Source organism: Giraffa tippelskirchi, chromosome 4 (assembly GCF_054371585.1).
Source record: "Giraffa tippelskirchi isolate mGirTip1 chromosome 4, T2T-mGirTip1v1.2.pri, whole genome shotgun sequence".
Taxonomy (NCBI): domain Eukaryota; kingdom Metazoa; phylum Chordata; class Mammalia; order Artiodactyla; family Giraffidae; genus Giraffa; species Giraffa tippelskirchi.
Genome location: NC_137278.1, coordinates 194,932,981 through 194,938,431, shown reverse-complemented (window position 1 = coordinate 194,938,431; position 5,451 = coordinate 194,932,981). Strand labels below are relative to the sequence as shown.

The 5,451-nt window shown below is 41.8% G+C and overlaps 1 pseudogene; it reads right to left on the bottom strand.

Moving 5' to 3' along the window:
- Positions 1-876: 876 nt before the first annotated feature.
- Positions 877-2,046, bottom strand: LOC145545720 (sorting nexin-7 pseudogene; annotated as a pseudogene).
- Positions 2,047-5,451: the final 3,405 nt, after the last annotated feature.

Genomic DNA, 5,451 nt, shown 5'->3' with positions numbered 1-5,451 from the left:
CAGCATCTACCATACCTCTTCGCTTTAGCTTAGGCTGGATTTGAAGAGTCACAATAGGAAAAGACTTGAGACTCTCATAGAGAAATAAATTAGAGCTGCTGTTTCTTTTATCTTTGCTTTCCTGTTCTTTATTATTTATTTTTTTAATGTAATCTCTCCTTTAATCAACCTTCATCATTTCATACTGTAAGAAAGCAAAATCACTAAAGGCAAATAAACTTATGAACCTGCTGAATGTGAAGAGAAAAGGCCATGGTACAGATGAATGGATTAGGAGGAAGACGCCTAACTCTAGGGGTTTACAGTTGGTAGAAACTCAGGCTTTGTTGTACAATAAGTATCATTATGTGTTACACAATGACTAGGTACCAATTGCTTGCAGTGACGCAACCATATGATGTCTATCCTAGGAGTCGGCACAGTTTTTCTGTTAACGATGAGGTATAAATAATGCAGGCTTTGCACGCCACATAGTCTCTTTTTTTTTACGTTAAACTTTTTATTAAAACTGAGTCTTTACAATATATTTAAAATGACATGTTCCGCAGACAAATATTTAAGAAAAAACTTTTTTATGTATAATTATTGGCATAAAATTTAAGAACATAGTTAAAACTAAGCTAAATATTTATATGTCTGTATATGTGTGTATCTGTGTATATATATGTGTGTGTATATATATATATATATATATCTCCAAATTTATATCAATGATCGGGAACACCTGAGCTTTAAGTTCTTGGTTTTCCAGATAGTGTGAAATACTTTTCATCCACTTTAGAAAGGATCCAGCCCATTGAGAAAGAATAACTTTGGTTAACAGACATTATCTTCCAAAGATGACATAGAGGTCTTCAATGAGATTACAATTTATCTTCAGAGGCTTCTTCCAAGTGGAGATCTGTCTGTGATGTAAGGAAGGATTCCCATGTAGGATTCCCATGTAGGATTCCCATGAGGATTCCCACCCGCATAATAGAGGATGTTTTCCTCAGCCGTATTTGTAAATGCTGACTTGATATCATTTTGCATGTTTTCTTTCCATCTTTCCCAATCTGCTTTCAGGGCATTATTAGCCCACTCCACTTTATCTTCCAGTTTTCCAATCTCTTCCGTAAGCAGATCAGTATCTGCCTTTTTGGATGTCAAAGCTTCAACTTGAGAATCCAATTCTGCCTGTATTTGGTCTTTTCTTTTCATGACAGCCCTTTCTTCCTTGTAGATTCTCTGAGATATTTTATCTATCAAATTTATTTTCTGGCTAAATATTTCAATGAAGTTATTCATTTCCATGAACTCCTCGGGGCGACTTTTAACTCCTCTCATTGACAATGCAACTGCTCTGACTGACTGTCCCATCCTGCTGAGTAATCCAGGCCCTTGCTTCTTGTGAGAAGAGAATTTCGAAGCTTGTGCAGTAAGAAAAATTTTACAGTCTTCATTAAATGTTACAGTTGGATGATCAGCAATTCGGTTAAAAAATTTGTGCAATGCCTTCCTGCGTGTCGCAATGAAGTCATCATTAAAGCATTCCACCATTCCTTTCACTATAAACTTTTCTGGCAATGGTGGAATAATCAGAGTCGGGTGTGCTTCTTCAAGTTTTTCTTTCAACCAAAGGAAATCTTGATAACGTCTCCTAACTTCAAATTCACTGGAGTGAAATTCCCCACGAGATGTTTTAGTAATAATCCTATAAGTAATAAAAGTTTCAATTGTAGTAACATGGCTTTCAGGTTCATCGACTGTAATAAAAAGATCTTTCAAATCTGGCTCATCTTCAAACTTGACTTGGTTTATCATTGATAAAGGGGATGTCGGCATCAGAGGGCTGAAGGAATTCATGTCCATCAATGAGGCATCCTTACGGAACATGTCCAGGTCGTCCTCGTCCTTGTCCAGATCCAACACCTCGGCCTGCAGCAGGGAGGAGGAGCCGATGCTGCCGGGGAGGGGGGCTTCACCCCGCCCCGGGCTGTCCTCGCCGGCGCCCCCAGCCGGGAGGCCCCAGGAGCGCGCCTGAGATGCCCGGCACTCGCCCTCCATCCCGAGAGTGAGCGCCGATCCGGCCGCCGCCGCCAGCTCGGCTTCCCAGAGCTTGCCCATTGGCTCCCGCGCATCCTGCGCCTTCCCCGCCGTCTCCGCTCCAGCCCCACGTCCGCTGCGCAGACGCGGAACTGCTGGAGTGAACGCCCAGCCTGAGCTCGTCCCCACCTGGCTTGGGGCCTGCTGGAGGCGAAGGGGGCCACATAGTCTCTTAATAATCCTTCAGATCTACTACAGCACAAAATAGCCACTGATAATATGTAAGCAAATGAATATTACTGTGTTCCAATAAAACTTTATTTGCAAAACCTGTGAAAGGCTGGATATGAACAGCAGGCCAGTTTGTCAACTCCTGTCTTATTTCTTCTGCCTTAATTAAGAACTCCCTTTAATGTTGTTTGTAGAATACATCTTCTGGCAATAAATTCTCTCAGCTTTTGTTTGTCTGAAAAAAAACCTCTTTTCCCCCTTCTTATTGAAAGATACATTTGCTGAGTACAGAATCCCCTCCCCCTCTTCTTTTGATGCTTTAAAGATGTCTGTCCATTGTCTTCTGGATAGTTATGTTTTTCAAGAAGAGTTTGTTGTAATTCTGACCTTTGTTTTTTTAATATGAAATATATATATATGTATTTTTTTCCCGCTTTGGCCACCTCCAGGACTCCCTATTTATCTCTGGTTTAGAGAAGTTTGAACATGATGGGTTAGGTGTGTTTTATTTTGGCATTTATCCTGCTGTGATTCTTGGATATAGTATTTGATGGTTTTCATTACTTTTGGAAAACTCATCTGTTATCTCTTCAAACATTTCTTCTGCTTGGTTTTTCTCTCTTCCCCTAGGATTCTAATAACATGTGCATTAAAGGATTTGATATTGTCCCACAGCTCTTGGATACTCTGTTCAATTTGTTTGTCCTCTTTTTTCTTGACGTTTCAGTTTGCATAATTCCTATTGACTCATTTCAAGAGTAGAAATTGATTTATTATTTCCTCAGCTCTGTCAGGTTTACTAATCAGCCTTTAAGAGGAGTTGCTCATCTCTGATACCATAGTTTTTATTTTCAGTATTTTTATCTTTTATCATTAATGTCTTTCTTTTAGAATTCCCTGTCTGTTCATAGATGCTGTCCACCTTTATCATTAGATCTTTTTAAAAATTACTTATTTTTTTGGCTGCGCTGGATCTTAGTTGCGGCACGTGGGATCCAGTCCCCTGACCAGTGATCGAACCCAGTTCCCTTGTGTTGGGAGCTCAGAGTCCTGGCCACTGGACCACCAGGGAAGCCCTTATCATTAGATCTTTTATGAAATTTCTCCTAGCCATTTTAAATTCCCTCTTTGATATTACTAACATGTAGATCACCTCTGAACCTGGTTCTGTCAATTGTTTTGTATTTAGAAGGCAGGGGTTTGTCTTCTTTGTTCTTCTTCTTTTGATAGATCATATAATTTTTAAAAATATGTATTTATTTGTTTGACCAGGTCTTAGTTGCGGTAAGTGGAATTTAGGTCCCTGACCAGGAATTGAACCCAGGTCCTCTGCATTAGGAGCACAGAGTATTAACTCCTGGACCACCAAGGAAGTCCAGATCATGTAACTCTTGATTGAATGCCAGACATCTTGTGTAGAATAGGAGAGATTTAGATAAATACTATTTGTGCCTCTTCCCAGGCAGTTTGCTTGGTGGATGGAACCATCTAGTTAAAAGGTAAGGTGGAATTAGGTTTTGCTATTGCCAAGATTACTTCTAGGGCACCATAAGTTTCAAATTCCTCTTATGGTGTCTTAGGCTTAGGGTGGGGTCTGAAATGATGGAAAGATTTCTCAATGTTTGTTCTCCACCCTCAATTCTTCACATTCCTTATACACCTTGGAGGCTTATACAGAAACAGTTTCTCTCGTTGTTCTTGCTCCTCTGCCAGTGGCAGATGCTACTACTCGTGACTTGGTGCTTGCTAGAGTAGTGGGGAGGGGGTAGGGTGGTTCTCTGTGGTCCTCTTCATCTTCAATCTTAGATAGCTTTTATATACCTGGGCCCTGGAGAATGAGGTTTCTCAGCATTCCTGCCTACCTCTGGCAGGTCTTGTGTGGGAAGGATTTTCTTGCCCCTCCTTCAGTTTTAGGAGATGTCTAAAGGCACTGGCAGGACTTCCCTGGTGGTCCAGTGGTTAAGAATCTGCTTGCCAACGCAGGAGCACACTGCATTGGATCCCTGACCTGGAAACTAACATGCTGTGTGCCTCAGAGCAACTGAGCCTGTGCGCCATAACTCCTGAAGCCTGTGTGCCCTAGGACACAAGCTCTGCAACAAGAGAAGTCACCACGATGAGAAGCCTGAGCACAGCTAGAGAGCAGCCCTTGTTGCCACAACTAGAGAAAGCCCGCGTGCGGCAGTGAAGACCCAGTGCAGCCAAAAATAAATAACATGCATATATACATACACGCATAATGGATAAAAGCACCGGCACAGAACTCTTCACTGAGAGCTGTTTCTTTTCTCTCCCCAGGGTAGATTTTTCTCGCCTTATTCCTTCTGTTGGCAACAGTGGGTTTTTGCTGTTCCTTTTCAGAGGCTTAAGACTTTTGAGAGAACAATAAGAGGAGCTGGCCCTTTCTTGCAGGGGTAGATAATGTTGTCCTCTATGCCTGTACTACTAAGGGAGGCTTAATTTACTCTGTCATCCTTGCTTAGTCTTTCTGGCAACACCTGGTCAAAGTCTCGGAAAAGAATCTGTGAGTAAATACAAGTTCCCTTGCTTCTTTGGCACACAGAGATTTTTCTTGGGAGCTACTCAAGCCCACAATTCAGTTCAGTTCAGTCACTTAGTCGTGTCTGACTCTTTGGGATCCACGGACTGCAGCAAGCCAGGCCTCCCTGTCCATCACCAATTCCCAGAGTTTACTCAAACTCATGTCCATCGAGTCAGTGATGCCATCCAACCATCTCATCCTCTGTCATCTCCTCTTTCACTTTCATCAAAACGCTCTTTAGTTCTTCTTCACTTTTTGCCATAAGGGTGGTGTTGTGAGCTGCATATCTGAGGTTATGGACATTTCTCCCGGAAATCTTGATTCCAGCTTGTGCTTCTTCCAGCCCAGCGTTTCTCATGATGTACTCTGCATATAAACTAAATAAGCAGGGTGACAATATACAGCCTTGACTCCATTCCTGATTTGGAATGAGTCTGTTGTTCCATGTCCAGTTCTAACTGTTGCTTCCTGACCTGCATACAGATTTCTCAGGAGGCAGGTCAGGTGGTCTGGTATTCCCACCTCTTTCAAAATTTTCCGTAGTTTGTTGTGATCCGCACAAAGGCTTTGGCATGGTCAATAAAACAGAAGTAGATGTTTTTCTGGAACTCTCTTGCTTTTACAATGATCCAACGGATGTTGGCAATTTGATC